This window comes from Hemitrygon akajei, chromosome 5 (assembly GCF_048418815.1).
Source record: "Hemitrygon akajei chromosome 5, sHemAka1.3, whole genome shotgun sequence".
Taxonomy (NCBI): Eukaryota; Metazoa; Chordata; class Chondrichthyes; order Myliobatiformes; family Dasyatidae; genus Hemitrygon; species Hemitrygon akajei.
The window spans coordinates 181410199-181427200 of NC_133128.1; the positions used below are offsets into that span (position 1 = coordinate 181410199).

Here is a 17002-nt window from a genome sequence, read left to right on the forward strand (position 1 = left end):
TGCCACTAAACTACCAGCTGGCTTGCAACAGACTACATATACCAATTTATTCTCACACGCTCTTAGCCAACTAACGAACACCACCCAACTCCACCTGATCCATCTATTTAAAAGCAAAAGGAGTATCCAAATCGTAAAGTTCATAACCAAATTATCCTGACAAAACTGATTAATTCACAAAACATGGTGCCAAAACATCTGACATACAAATCTATACTGATCATAGCCAAAACCTAATATTCATTTAAATGGCACTAAAAGTAAATCATGAAGAATAATAACTTTTCAGAACTGCTACCACACACTGAAATCGTAGACATTTCTTTGTTATCAAAAATAAAAACACCAGTAACTAATCCAAAACATAGGCCATAATTATAACTAGCTGCTTCTGCGACACCCTTCCACTGGTACAAGAGGCCTGTGACAAAATAACGCTCCTGCCTACAGCTCCTGACTGTCACCAATAACAACTGATTTTTGACGAGCTCATCTGAAGATACTAAAAGAAAAATTTTCATTATATTGCACCTTCCACGTCCCTACAGAAGAAAGCTAGAGGTCCATGAGCCAGTCCTCAATGGATCACAGGTGCAGAGGGTGAGCAACTTTCATTTTGGAGGATCTGTTCTGGATCCAGCAGGTTGCCATTGCAAACGACGGCATTGCAGCACCTATACTTTTTTTTCTAAGAAGTTTGCACAGATTCAGCATGTTATCTAAAACTTCTACAGATGTGTGGTGGAGAGTATACTGACTGGTTGCATCACGGACTGGTACGGAAATGCCAATGCCCTTGAATGGAAAAGCATACAAAAAGTAGTGGATACAGGCAGTCCATCACAGGCAAAGCCCCCCCCCCACCCCCCATCACTGAGCACATCTACAAGGAGCTCGCAGGAAAGCAGCATCCATCATCACAGACCCCCACCATCAGAAAGTCCCACACCACCATTTCCAGGAACCATCCACTTAATCATTAGACTCTTGAAACAGACAGGATAATTTCACTCATGCCAACACTGAAATGATTCCACAACTTAAGGACTCGCTTACAATGGCTCTACAACTGATGTTCTCAATATTTGTTTTTTTTTCTTTTTGCACAATGGTTGTTTATCCATCTTTGTTATGTGCAATTTCCCACTGATTCGATTGTGCTTCTTTGCATTTACTGTGAATGCCGGCAAGAAAATGAATCTCAAATTCGACATACATGTTCATTGATATTAAATTTACTTGGAAGTTTGAACAAAGAAAATCTCAAAAAACCTGGAGACAATTACTTGTAAAGCAGGGGTTCCCAACCTGGGGTCCACAGACCCCTCAGTTAATGGTAGGGATCCTTGGCATTAAAAAGACTGGAAACTCATTTTAAAGTATGCCATCGTTGCAAAGTAAGGAAAAACTTTGACCAATATGCATGCAGCATGATGGCAGAAAGAGTAGGTGCTAAAACAGCAATAAACTGTTTTTGAGGTATTAGTTTAGGTCAAGTATTGGCTACAGTCAAATACTGGTCAGGTGTGTGGTGTGTCAGAATTCTTACCATTCCAACTGCAATACTTGTTTAATGTACAGCATTTTTAAAAATTGTTTTCATTGTGGGAAATTTGCATTAAAGATCCAAGGGTAGAAATGACTGATACCAGAGAGCATGCATTGAAGGTGAGTGGATGTAGGTTTAAAGAGGATGTGAGGGGTAATTTTTTTTTTGCTCAGGGTGGGGTAGGTGCCTAGAATGCATTTCCTGGTATGGTGGTTGAGGCAAATACACAAGAGGCTTTCAAGAGATGTTTAGATAAGCACATGAGGAAGATGGAGGGATATGGACATCATGTAGGTAGGAGGTACTAGTTTTTGGGGGACTTTGATTTACTTTTTTGCTGATTTGGCTCAACATGTGGGCGAAGGGCCTTTTCCTGTACTGTTCTATTCAATGTTCTATCCCTTGACACTAAATAAAACTGGGCCTTGGACAAGTGTTTCTCAAAACAAAAACAGGTACCCCAACACAACTCTTCCTTATAAACTGTATTGAAACCGCAGCCTGGATTGTATGTTCACAATGCCAAAATGGAACCTGATTTGAAGAGGTCTTATTCAGCGGAAAGCCCAAGGCCATCAAGCCCAAAATACTAAAATCTTCTCACCTTAAATAAATGGGGACAATATGGAATCTGCCTGCATCATATGGATTACTTCAATATGTTTTTTTTTTCTGTTTTCTATTACCTGTGCTTAACTCTTATGCTTATGTAATCAGTTTTGCTACAAGTGTATGGGACATTGGAAAAAAGTTGAATTTCCCCATGGGGATGAATAAAGTATCTATCTATCTCTTAAAAAGGGCAATTTCAAAGCTCAACTGTAAATGCACTGAGCCAAACTTTCTTCAAAGTTTACTTCCCTGTATTATAACGGGGTCTGAACTCAAGAAGAGGGAAACTTCATTTACTTATCAAGGTATGTTTTCTGAATAAACAAAAATATCTTACATTTTGTAAACACAGTAGGGTAATAAAGTGACTTGATAGTTTGAATTTAGAATTGGTATACTCAGAGAAAACAGAGGCACAGGTGGAATGGTGTTACTCTCAATGGAGGCCCAAGGTCAGTGGTGTTCCACAACATGCAGTAATACGTTACTCTCAAGAAATCCACGGCCATTGGTGTTCAACAGAGACTAATAGGGCTTCTGTTGCTTGTGATATATATAAATGACTTGGATGAAAACGTAGATAGGTGGATTGCAGCTATATAGGACCCTGGTCAGACCCCACTTGGGAGTACTGTGCTCAGTTTTGGTCGCCTCACTACAGGAAGGATGTGGAAGCCATAGAAAGGGTGCAGAGGAGATGTACAAGGATGTTGCCTGGATTGGTGAGCACGTCTTATGAGGATAGGGTGAGTGAACTCGGCCTTTTCTCCTTGGAGGGACGGAGGATGAGAGGTGGTCTGATAGAGGTGTACAAGATGTTGACAGGCATTGATTGTGTGGATAGTCAGAGGCTTTTTCCCAGGGCTGAAATGGTTGCCACAAGAGGACACAGGTTTAAGGTGCTGGGGAGTAGATACAGAGGAGATGTCAGAGGCAAGTTTTTTTACACAGAGAGTGGCGAGAGCGTGGAATGGGCTGCCAGCAACAGTGGTGGAGGCGGATACAATGGGGTCTTTTAAGAGACTTTTGGATAGGTACATGCTTAGAAAAATAGAGGGCTATAGATAGGTAAGCCTAGTAATTTCTAGAGTAGGGACATGTTCAGCACAATCTTGTGAAGGTTTTCTATGTTTCTATGTGGGTTAGTAAATTTGCTGTGTAACTCTGGTTGCTCCCATTACATGATGTAGAGACTTTGGAGAAAATGCAGAGAAAGTTTACCAGGATCCTGCCTGGATTAGAGGGCATTAGCTACAACGAGAATTGTTTTCTCTGAAGCGTTAGAGGCCGACGAGAGAACTGATTGAAGTTTATAACATTATGATAGGAAGAGCTAGGGTGGAAATGTCAATTATTAAAGGATATGCACTTAAGATGAGAGTGGGGAAAGTTCACAGGAGATATGTAGGATAAGAATGTGGTAGGTACCCGGAACAGGCTGCCAGAGCAAGAGATGGAAGTAGATTCAACAGTGGAATTTAAAAGGCTGCTAGTCTTAAACATGTAGGAATGGAGGAATATGGATCGTGCACAGACAGAAGAGAATTAGTTTAATTGAGCATCATATTCAGCACAGACATTGTGGGCCTAATGGCCTGGTGCTGGGCCATGTTCCACATTCCAAATATTCATTATGACACTTCACCATTTCAAAAATTCATAACACAACTGAATCAAAACAAAATCTATGCCAGTTATCTCCATGGACTGCAGTAAATATTACAGAATCAAGGAGTGATCTGCAGTGAGTGAAGGTGAAGATCAAATAATTCAAAAGGAACAACACTCTGGAGTTTAACAAATGTCCTTCCCTCACTTTTGATGGTTTAATCCACTTGTAATATTGAAAGTTCAATCACCTCCACTTGTAACACAAAAACATTACTTCTGACAAATTTCCCCATCCATATGAAAGCCTTCAACAAATAGAAATCAAACGCCCCTAAAATCTGCCACCACTTACACCGCACATGTGCAATACAAGTCTTATTTACTTATTCAGATACAGCACAGAATAGACCTGGTGCTTCCGGCTCTTCGAGCTATGCCGCCCAGCAATCTCCCAATTTAACCCGAGCCTAATCACCGGACAATTTACAATGGCCAATTCGCCCACTGATTGGTACGTCTTTGGAATGTGGGAGGAAACCGAAGCCCCTGGAGGAAATCCACGGGATGTACAGACAGCGGAGGGAAATTAACCCAGGTTGCCCATACTGTAAAGTATTGTGTTAACCACTATGCTACTGTGCCACCCAGGTAAGTTCAGCTCCAACAGTTTAAGAGCTTCACACAATTAAGTTGTCAACTTGATTAGCATTCCCTATAAACATACTCAATTATTCCTTCCACAACAAAATAATAGATATACGTACACAACATATTTTACAGCAACTCAATCACCTGAACTCACTACAACTGCCCACTGAAAGAACACTGACACCAAACACATAGAAGACTGTACAATGCAGGAGTAGAATTAGGCCACTCAGTCATCGATTCTGACCTGAAAAAGGAAGGAGGGAGAAGGGGAAAGGAAGGAAGGAAAGCTACAGTGAGAGATCACTATCCTGGCTGGTGTAAGAACACAGCGCCGTACCCCCAGGAGATATGGCCAACCCCAGTAAACGACGGGCACACCAGTTTAATTTCAGTTTGTGCATGCAAAGGATCTTCCCCATCCCCAACCTTGCCCAGCACATCGCCCTAGTATGTACAAACTTCCTAGGCAGCAGGAAACTGGCCTTACTACCATCTTGGAGCCTTGACTTGCTCAGAGGAGAAATACCACAGCTGTGGAATAACTCCAAATTATATGCTAGCCTGACATAGAATGATATCACTACCACCCTTTTATTATTGCAAGGGCACAACACAAGAACTCCAAATCTTTTCACCATGACATCTACTGAAAAAGATGGCTCATTATCACCATCTCAAATGCAAATAACAATGGCTATTACAGTTTGCAGGTGAGGCACGATCAAATTGAAGGCAGGCTATGACTGTTTATGCACTTGTTCAGTGCATTCTGTTGCAAGTGCAAAATTGTTCAAAATATTTTCAAGTCTTGAGTAAATACAGTAACTTCCACATCCTGATCCAAGCAAAACAAGTCACGGATTTCAGTCTAACAATTGCAATAAGTTTATCAACAAGCCCTCAACTCTGTGCCCCAATTTTCACCATTGATTTTCATGATAGAAGCAGTTAGCTAGATGAAGGGTCTCGGCCCAAAACATCGACAGTGCTTCTCCCTATAGATGCTGCCTGGCCTGCTGTGTTCCACCAGCATTTTGTGCGTGTTGCTTGAATTTCCAGCATCTGCAGATTTCCTCGTGTTAGTATAATTTTTTTTGTTTTGGATGGACCATGAAGGTGAGGAGTAAAGAAGTAAAATAAGATGCAAAATTCATTGTCCGAAGCAAAATGATTTGGGATACTTCACAAAAATATGTCCTTGTAGGGCAATAGCTAATTGTTCCATGGCAACAAGTCTATCTATTAACAAGCTAAATTTAAAAACTGGCGATAAAGAGATGTTTCCTACTTCAGATAATGCTTGTTAATAGAAAAACTAAATCATTCATCATCACTATTTACATTGTATGTGTATTAAATCAGCTCAAACCAAGCAGATTTTAAAAAAGGCAACTAAAGTATAAGAAAGGCCACTTTTCGCAAGAAAGTACAGCAGCTGTTGGAATTCTTTAAAAATAGCTGACAAAGACAAGAAATGGCACCTGTGGAAAAAGAAGCAGTCGGTTTTCTTTCAACAGATCTGACTTGCTGAATAGTTCCAATATTTTCTCTATTTCAAAAAAAAAACTTCACCATTGTCCTAATCAAAAAAAAAGCATGATGGAATTCTTAAATAATTTTAGCTTTAGTATGCTTCTATGGACTACCAACTATACAGTTTGTAACACTGATCTATATCTCACCATTTTATGAATTTAATCTACATTATTAATTCAAAAGTGAAGCTATGCTGCAAGCACAGCACTAATGAAAGGCTATGTGACAGAAGTGACCAGATTCCTAAATGAAGAAGATCAATAGAAACTATTGCTATCCAATGCAGTTCTGATGTGCAAGCCTTATGAAATCTGTAAATGGAAGTATGCTTGCTATCACTGCCGTAAATTATTGAGGGTTGCCTCTCCTCCAACAGGCAAATCTCAGTATTATTTCTACAGCAAAAAATTCAGTAGTTCATTCATGTAAAACATGCTAGCCGTGTTAAAAGTGCAAACAGCGTTAATCTGAAGAACAAACAGGCAAAACTACTGGCATTTGAAATACCGGCCTCTATTATCACAGTTGGAGACGTCAATCATTCCGATGTTCTTATAACTGCACAGGCAATATGACAATGATCTCAGAGAAAATCAGCAATCTCTGCAGCATACTCAAGGCCTCCCCTCCCCCGCACACTGAAATTTGACCAATCAGAAGGTGTCATCCATGACCTACTGGAAGACTTGCATCAAGCTTCAAATCCTTAAAAAAAACATCAATCATAGAAAACAGAGAAAGGACACTGAATTATACAGTATTAACCTCTAGGGTTTGCATACAAAGACCCCAGATTTATTTATGCCCTTCCTTTAAGAGCTTCAGCACAGTTCTTAACACTAAACCAACTACCAATTTGATGAACCTCTCTGCCCTCACCAGGAATAATGCTCTTGTGATTAACGAGTATCTGCTGTGGAGAGACCAAGAAAAAAAACCAGGGTAAAAACATAATTATCTCCTTCATAAAAATACCACCTCAATAATTATACTGATGCCTCTCGTCAAGGGTGGTATACTTGGTCTACTATGTATGATCAGTGCAATGATCCTACACATTTGGATCTTTTCATCTTCACTTCTTATTATAATTAACCAGTTTTACGTTTTAACACCCTCAAATTGCAACTCAACATTTTGTGCTACTTATTAATATCAAGCTTGTTATTAGAAATATTGTGCTGAAGGTACACTTTTTCATTTGGCAGTTAAAATGGCAATGATTAAATGCTGGTAATTTTTTTTACTGCAGCTGCTTTCTGGACATTTCCTTTGTTTCAAAATTCTGATCAGTGAAAGTACCAACAAAAAAAAACTGCTGACCTGTTTGATTTTGCATCTCTCTGCAGAAGATTCAAGGACAGTTACATGCCACTGAAGAAATGTAGCAAGTGCAAAGAAAAAATATATAATAAGCCATGGGCCTATTATTCAAGCTGCTACTGATTACTGCCCATATTGCAGGGAAGAGTCAACAAATGAAGATGTCCATCAAATTATCTATTTACTATTTGAGGCACAATTCCTCTTTGTCACGGCTTTAATTACCAGCAGCTCATCAACAAAATAAAATCTAAAAAAATTTGGTTTAAAATTTACCCTTCAAGCTAAACTACAGAAAGAGGATCCAACTTCTATAATTCTGAGCTATCAAAAATGCACCCACGAACCTTGCTGGAACTAAAGTAAAAATAAAATTGTACAGAAATAGATAAGCTTGTGTAAATCTTGGTAAATCTGTGAAAGAACTGTCAGCATGCAACTGCTTCTATGATTTTAATTTACAAAGTTAAAGTCATGTTAATTCTGAGACTGAACTATGAAGTTTTAATTTCCGTTTAGTTCAATAAGATTTCACCTTGTCATAATTCTATTTTTTAAATTCATTTCTTAATGAAATGATTAAATTTACCACATATACTTCAGGTATAATATATCAACTTGGTAACTTTACAATAGACGTAAGCTGGCACAATAGTGTAATGATCAGCACAATGCTTTACAGTACAGGCAACCTGGGTTCAATTCCCGACTCTGCCTGAAGGGAGTTCGTACGCTCTCCCCATGATCACGTGGCTTTCCTCGAGGTGCTCTGGTTTCCTCCCACAGTCCAAAGGCATACCTGTTGGTAGGTTAATTGGGCCTGGGTTAAATTGGGGATTGCTGGGTAGCACGGCTTGAAAGGGCTGGAAGGACCTGTGCACTATTTCAATAAATGAAATAAAGAAATATTCAGACTGAAATACACAAATTTCACAACTGATTCCCATTATTGGAAGTTTGATAACAAGTTTCAACTTTATCAAATATCTACATTTTTTATATCTACTAAATATAACCTCCACATTATTACAAAGAAACACAGAACAGATCATTCTCTTTTGTTCTACCACAACTTAACAGATAAGTAAACCTTCACAGCACGACACAGGATTCAGCATTAACAGCAAGGCAAAGTATGATCATCCACTGATAAATACAAGGACTGAAGGTCCAGGAAAAAAAATCCCAGAAAGAATGAACAATGAAAGCACAAGAAATCAAGATGAAAGTCAAAGGAATGAACAAAAATGCAAAAGAAAATCTGCAGATTCAGGAAATCCAAGCACTCAGTTTCTCCAGCATTTTGGGAATGAAAATAGAAGTACATTAAAGAGAATAAAAAGTGGATCAGATTAAAGTTCAAAACAGATCCAAAAAGACCCCTAAAAAAATATCAAGATGAAAAGATACAGTACACATAATCAGTGAGCAGAGTCTAATTACATCATCATACAATTCAAAGGGAGGGGTCAGAAAACAACCTGTACACACTTATAGCCTTAAACACAACAATGCTAATTCAAATCAAGAATTACTGAATGCAAGATCATAAAATTCTGTTAATACAATCCTTCACTACAATACCTGGATGATGCACAACAGAACACGGGAACAGGCCATTCAGCCCATGATGCAGAGTTAAGGCATTATCAAGAACACTCTAACAACTACCGGTACTTGCTAACATAGAAAGACACCTAAAGCCTCACACTTTTAAAGCAAGAAAACATTCATAACAGCACAAGAGGCAGTAATTTCCAATTCAGAAATTAAGGAAGCTTGCTTAATTCCAGCAACAAAATTTTTCTACTAGAATTCCAGCAACATCTTCAATATGCATTCAATATCTTCAAAGTCTCTACAACTAAAACAGTTTTTGTTTTGATGGCAGACATCATACAGTGACCACTTCAATTGACAACTTAGGCACACACTCAATAAACTGACCAAACAGCTTCCACTCAATATTCCTTGGGATGATTTGAGCCCAGAGATTTGTTTTTGTTAACAGGAGTAGGAATTTCAAAAAAATGAACTAATTCAATTATTTCTGGTACAAAATACTCATGAGTACTCGTGACAGGTTGCCTGGATACTTAATAAATTACCACGGAATTATTAACACCTGAATTATTAGCTTCATGGACTTTACAGTAATGAAGTGCTCCTGTAAAATTTCCATAAAACAAAATATCATTAAACAGAGCAAGCCCATGTTTATTCCTTACATCGGCAATGCAAAACAAGCATGCAGGGAACAAACCTCATCAAATAGTGATATTAAAATCTCTGGTGTTGCAGATATACAACAATTGAAGACATTTGGAATTACAATTCAAGCTGGGAGTGACTGCTCGGTTTCAATTCAATGACACCACTAATGGGTTCTTAGCAGCTCCATGAAATCAAGCAGCTGTCAACGCAATGATCAGAAGAAAAAGTCATACACTCCCATAAGGAAATGAGCACATCAGGATGTTTGGCAAAACATCTGCTCCTTCATATTTCATCTGACATAACAAAAAACAGCTAAACAAAGAAATACAAGCACAGCTTTGTATTTTTTTTGTTTAAAGTGCATTAACATATTTTTAACAACAAAAGTGATTTACCAATAATATCATTAACACTACAACCAACTTTCACACAAATAATTCTGATGGCTGGCATTAAGCTAATTGTAGACAGCCTTAATGCACGTTAATATTGCTTTATTTTTAAAAATAAGGTACGCAATCAATAACCAACAAAATGTTGCATCTAAAGTTTTAAGATGACAAATATTAAATGTTTCAAACACCTGCAGATATATTGTGCTTATTTGGTTGACAATGCAATTTTATTTTAAGATTCATTTTTGTCCTTGGGACAAAATGATAATTGATGCCAACTGGTGTTACGGTAAAAGAAGGTTAGCTTTGATATATTTTCTTTTAAGCAGAGGTGTGGAACCTTTGTGGAATAAAATCAGAAGCACACTGCATTTCAGCTGCAAAGTTCACATCATTATTTAATATTTCGTTTAAGTGTCCACACTACTCTTTTTTTTTAAAGGTTCTGCTTCAATAACCTAATCCTATAAATTTGGATTTTTTTTTACTTATTGGTTTTCAGCACCAAAAATGCTAGGTCCCAATGTATATATATCTGTATACCTGTACATATATCCTAAATCTCTCACAAATTAGTATCACTCCTATAAAACGGGGGAAAATCCAACAATAATAAAAACGCAGCATTTCAAGCAACTTTGCAAAAGAAATGCAATCATGATGCACCAATATTTTGTTTTTCTTTGATCAGCTTATCTCCCCTGCTTAATCTGCCAAATCTTGCAGGCTTTTGTTGCATGTATAATTTAAAGCCATCTGCTGTTTGGGCTTTTGCATTTCCAAAAAAAAATTAACCCCAAGATAGGAGTGGGTTTGCTACTAATATTGAAAGTATCCTGTTACACTGCGTTCTTTTCTCAGAATATTAATTACATATATTCACAATAAAAGAGAATCCTCCACGTCTTCAAAATTTGCCCACTACAAACACTTTAAAAAATGGCAGCTTACAAACCACAAAACCACTTAAAAGCCCTGACAACATTTTCAAGTTAGAATACTGACGACTCTGGCTGGCATTCCAACTTTATTTTTTTTTAAACTTTCTGTCAAGATACCGACAGAACTTTGTACAATGAAGAGCTGTAATCTATTGTTCCTAGGTGTATATAAAAACTTGCACAAATCTAACATGTGGATATAGTCAGTAATAAGTTTAATTTTAAAACAAATTCAAAACAGGTTTGTGTTCACTGCCAATCATGTTGAAATAAGCACTATAATTGAAAAGTTACATGTAGTACTCTTCAAAATTAATACAAATCAAAAAATGGAGATGAAGGCATCATCTGAAGGTACTATGGATGTTTTAAGATTTTGGATGGTACAAATTCATATTTTATGCAACTTTATACAAGGAATATGCATTTCCAAAGCGACCTTGTTCTGAAGAAATATAAATAGGATTGTAAGAATCAATATTGTTCTAGGAAACGTTGGAATCCGTTCACAAGCATACTGTATTTATAGATACGTCTACAATTCGAGATTCGTACCTCAGTGGGCAATTTACAAAACGCTTCCCATACTAAACAAAATAAAATGTCAGCATTTATTGCTGTTTAAAATATTCACATTTGCAAGGGTGTCTATAATACATTCAGTATGAAGTGCTGACACTCCAATATTCATTCCCTGTTCATTTCATAAACATATTCATCTATTTATGCTAACTCTTCAAGTACCACTGTTGAAGTTGTTTTCCTTCACATAAAAACAAACCCTAAGTATACTGTCGACAAAGCAGCAGCATCATTCTCGGTGCATAAATTGCCCAATTTTACGACTGGGTTTGGTATTGGCAAGTCCAGCCCTAATAAAGCTTATCTGAAGTTTCTACAGTTTCATTTTTAAAAAGCTTGCAACTCAAGCTGGCAACAGCCAGAAGTTGAAAGAAACAAAGTCCTTTTCAAGAATAGGACAAGGAACAAACAACCATAAACACAAGACTTGGTAAATTTCACTAAAACTTTATATGACGTCACTGACCCCGAAACGATTCCTAACTTTAGGTTGTCTTTTATTTTTTTTTTTAAAAAGTCTTCCTCCAAACAAAAGGCTTTTAAAAAACATTACCCAAGATGGCGAAGGGTTGTTGTTTTGAAAAGAAAAATGGAGGATATTGTAATATACACAAAGGGATAAATTTCAACAACTCGCCTGCAGCCGGCCTGAATAAGGAAGCAGCGAAGATACAAAGCGAGGAGGAGGGGAGAGGGGCAGAGATGGAGCGGCAGGGGAAAGAGAGCAGAGCGGCCGGACATGGGCACGTAACCTTGGGGGGTGGGGGGGGGGAACCAGCCAGATTTATTTTAATAAGAGTTATCGCCTAATTGATCTGAATGAATCGCGGCGGTGTTTGTGTGCCCGGAGCTGACGGAGAGGATGGGAACGCAGCTGTGTGCTGGGTGACACCGAGGCCGTGTCGTTTAGCCCGGCCCAACTCGCCTGGCGGCCGGACTGTCAAAGAGATGAGGAGGGGAGAGGGGGGCAGCGTTGAGGAGGGGGCCCGCTTCACACCACCACCACACGCACGGTACCCCCACCCACCCCACACACACACACACCCCACCCCACCCACTCCGAGTCACGGGCTCTGTCCGCACTGGCACCGGCTCGCAAACCACTCGGCCCGGGGTTCTGCCTTCGGCCTCAGCGCCCCGACCGGTTGCCCACCTGCCTGTCCGGGGCCCGGGCACAGGGCCGCCGGCCGCGATCCCGCTCCGCGTCGCGTCCGTTTGTTTTCTCTCTCTCTCCCCCCCCCCCCCCCCCCACCACCACCCCGTTTGAAAAATAAACTACGGGAGAGAAAGTGGATGGGAAACTGGGTGCGAGCGGAACACAAAGCGCCCGCTCTCAGAAATAAATCAGAAGGAAAACACACACACACGCACCATAACGCGACTGACAGAAATCCAGTGGAAATGGTACGGTTTGGTGTTTAAAAAATCTGTCCGTTGAGGTGTTTAAAGGGAAAAGTCCCTCTCCAGTGAGCTCGCAGTTACAAAAGGATCTAATTAAAGCGACATGTAAGACAGAGACGGTTAGAGACACAAAGTGAAGAGCGAACAAGACTCAGCCTCACCGGCTGGACGTTACCGAGCAACCCGAGAGCTTCTGGGGCCCCAACCTTTCCACGATTTGCCCCCTCACTAATATTTCAGCTGCCCCCCCCCCCCCACACACACATACACTTGGTGTTTATTTTTTTTTCAGAAAGAAAATGCAACTCACCTAGCTCGCAGATGTCATCGACTTCCCTTCCGGATACGTCGAGAGTTAGAGGACAGATGGTGGAATTATTTCTTAACGTTCTTGTTTTCGTTTCGAAACTTTTTTTTTTAACTGAGGCGGGAGGAGAAAGGGGAGAATTCGTTAATTCACCAGAAGCTGTGAGGGAGACCGAGACTTTTTCAGCTTCAATGCATGTGGTTCACGAACTGGTGACGTCAGGCATGGCTCAAACAATGAAACTTACTGCTACAAGAAACATTTTCCTAAATGAAACCAACAGCTATCAGCTAGCGGCAGCAAAAATTAGTACATTATAGTTCTCCTTTTATCGGTTCGATCAACGGCAAGATCGCTTTTAAAATACACTTCTTGATGCTTAAGGATTATATACTAGATTGTGGGCACGTGAGAAATGCACAGCCGAGTAATTCATTATAAAAGCTTCTCATCCCTTTTTTTGCAGGCGATGCGAATGTCAGCTCAGCTTTACCGCGGTCATTTGTAACATAAGTGATTGCAATCCATGCACGCACACATAGGAAAGATGTGGAATATAACTATTCAAATCGTGAGTCTTAAGAAAGCATCTTGTGTGGAAATCTTTACATTCATTTTGCGGTAGATGGGCTAACATTTAAAAATGTTTGAAGAACATTCTTCTGTAAAATAAACGAAGTGTTCAATTAGTTATTCGGTATTAATTATTTTGATAATAACTGACCAAAGGATCTGCAGTAGACAGCTGCGCTGTGCTTGCAGTTATTGATTTTTCACTGCTACATTCCGGGAATACAAATTTGATCGCTTCCGTATAACGGGTAGTAATTTTATCAAAACTAGAAAACAAAACATCTAACTTGAACGGAATACAAATTGTCTTCATTGCCATTAGAAAGATGCAATTCTTGTGAACCCCCATGACTTGTAAATGTTTTCACTTAATTATTGGATTAATAATTTTTAATGAACAACTTTCATTTACATTAACCAAATTATGTCATTGCTATAGAGGAGTATGTTAGACCACTGTTTATTTTAACATATCCGGCTTATGCTTGCAAATCAAGTATATTCGTGCAATATGGGAAGCGACACCAGTGACCATTACTTGAGTAACATTTGCAGGAACAAAACAAATCCGAATTCAATTATTTGAACACATAAAATAATTGATTATATGTATTGTATTAACAGAATATAAGTATTTGACAGAAAATATTAGTGGATGTTAAAAGCATAAAGTTCAAGGAGTACATAATAAAACTTCTATATGTATTTTAGCATTATATCGTAGAATTGTAATGTTAGTTTTTTGTGCTACAGTGGCAACTTTGGGCAAAGTATAATCAGAAATATATTAGTCTGTGGACAATGCTAGTTTTAAAACAAGGTAGAGTCAATATAACTTTTCTATTCTGTTTGGTCAGAAAATATAAATATACAAATGTTTGTAAAATGTTGCATATGACAATTATATTTTATGAAGGTTCTCGCACCACTACTTGTGAAAAGTAACAAGTGGGTTATGATTACATCAGGAATAATCAAGACTAATTTTTAATTAATCAAAACTATTCTATTTTCGCAATGTAATAAATTTTATACCTTGCAAAAGCAACTAATTGTATTATACTATTCAAGTTACATACACACACAGTACTGTGCAAAAGTCTTAGGCACCCTAGATTTTTTATATGGTTTCAGATTATATGGCCTCCGCAGAGCCTTGATCCCAACATCATCAAGCCTATCTGAAATTACCTGGATACACAGAAGCAAGAAACAGCCAAAGTCTGCAGAAGAACTGTGTTCTAAATGATGCTTTGAACAACCTACCAGCTAGTTTTCTTATAAAACTGCTCAACAGTGTACCAAAGAGAATTGATGCAGTTTTAAAGGTCATACCAAATATTGATTTGATTTAGTTTTTCATTGTTTACTGCTCTTCAAAGTTTTTTTTAATATTTAGAAACTTTACATTTCATTATTTTGAAAGCATCTTTGCTTACAGATTTTTTACATATGCCTAAGACTTTTGCACAGTACTATATATATATATGTGTGTGTGTTTACAGGGATATGTTGAAGTAAATAAGTTAATTTGTGTATCACAGATGTCCTTTTCCAAATCAAGTATCATTCTCTTATAATTATTCACAAAAAATACATATCAAATCAGTTGGAAAACCTGTCGGGTAAATGCTTCATGTTCTCTGTCTTTCTAACTAAACGTGCACCAACGCGACACTTCCGCCGACAACTAAGTGAAACTGCCGTGATTTGAAAGACTTTTAGCTATCCAGTGAACGATATAAAATCTACATTACCCCTAGACGACGATCGAGCTTGTGTTTTGAATGATTATTATTACACCGGTGTTTTAGATTGAGTTTTGATGATCTGAATGTTTTGTATTAACCATACGTTTGTGCCCTTGTTGAATAAAACGGTTGAAAATAGTAGCATCCGACTCAGCTGATCCATCTATCTTTGCTGGTAAGTTACCTGGTTACGGGGTTTTCGTAACAATGTGCAGTTCAATTCAACCAAAATATGTTGTATAATTACAAAATGAAATTTTCAATCCATTTACCTATTAGTGATATGTAGGTATAATTGTATAAATATTCTAAGGAAAGCAAAAGGTTTCAAGAGAATATTATTTGGGCTCCCATAATGGTGTGACATCTTGACAACAGTTAATGCCAAGTTAGGGAGCAAAAATCAACCGGGGATACATTTTACTTCCAAAGTATATGGTTATGGATATTTTGTGAGTATGGGATTATTTCTCCATGATGTAACATCACACTGACATTTATAAATAAGGTTTATGCCTGCCTTGAATGAGAGTGCCTGCTAGCTATACAACGATTGCTGCTAGCTTTCATCAGTATCTTCAGAAAATTTTAAAAAACGTGAGAGAGTAAATGAATATAGGATTTGTACATCTTAAAAATGTTGCAGAGGCAATGTATTATGAAGGTGCAGTCATACAATGAAGTAGGAACCAACCCATAACATTGAATATAAAGGAGGTAATAGATTTTTTTTGCCAAGAATCCAAAGCAGCAGAAATGAGGACTAGCCTCTCCAAAATGTCAGTCTAATTTTAGTTTGTACAACTATTTCCCATTTTCACGCAATTGCAAATGTAGTTTTGCTCCAATTTTTAAACTCTCCCACAAAGTACATGAATTTTCAAATATCTAAATACCAGTCCTAAATTCATTCTGAAATAGGGCTATAGCATGAGGCAAAGCAAGTCCCCAGTGCCCTCGAGGCATCACCATTGGGAAACTTGAACCAAGCACAAATTAGATGCTTTGACTCTAATAGTCTTTAACACTGTACTCAGTGTGTGCCTCTACCAATAGCACAATGGAGCAGAATTTCACTGTTTCCATTGCTCTAAATTTAATCCTCAAACTAAACATTTATCCATACAATTAACTGTTGTAATTAACACACATTTAACTTTTTTTCACAGAATCGCTTTCAGACATAATTTAGTTTTTGTGTCCTTTACCTCTCAGATCAGTATGAGAAATATGATCTGCTTATATTTTAGATGATCCAAACTCTCATTTTCAAATATAGACATTATGTCTTACTTTCCTTTATTTCTCTAAAAAAAAGTAATGTTGAGTTCTTCATGTCTTAAAATAAAATCCCCAATAATCCTTGCTTAATTATTTTTCAAATGACCTTCAATTTTGTTTTGATAACAAGGGGACTAAAATTATTTTCCATTAGTCTCAATAAATTTTACAGACTTTGTCATTTCTTTGCCTTGTAACAGCTTTAAAACATTTGATTCAGCACTATTACCATCCATAAGAAAGTTCATTGGCTTAGAACTTTGTTTTTCTTT

At 38.0% G+C, this 17002-nt stretch overlaps 1 protein-coding gene across 2 annotated transcripts in view; it reads right to left on the minus strand.

The window, feature by feature from the left end:
• baz2ba (bromodomain adjacent to zinc finger domain, 2Ba) overlaps nucleotides 1-13325 on the minus strand; it is a 253351-nt gene extending 240026 nt beyond the window's left edge. For both annotated transcript variants that reach the window (XM_073047374.1, XM_073047375.1), the window contains exon 1: nucleotides 13129-13325. The gene's annotated coding sequence lies outside the window, so the exon portion shown is untranslated. The remainder of the gene's footprint in view (nucleotides 1-13128) is intronic.
• Between the last annotated feature and the right edge of the window lie 3677 nt (nucleotides 13326-17002).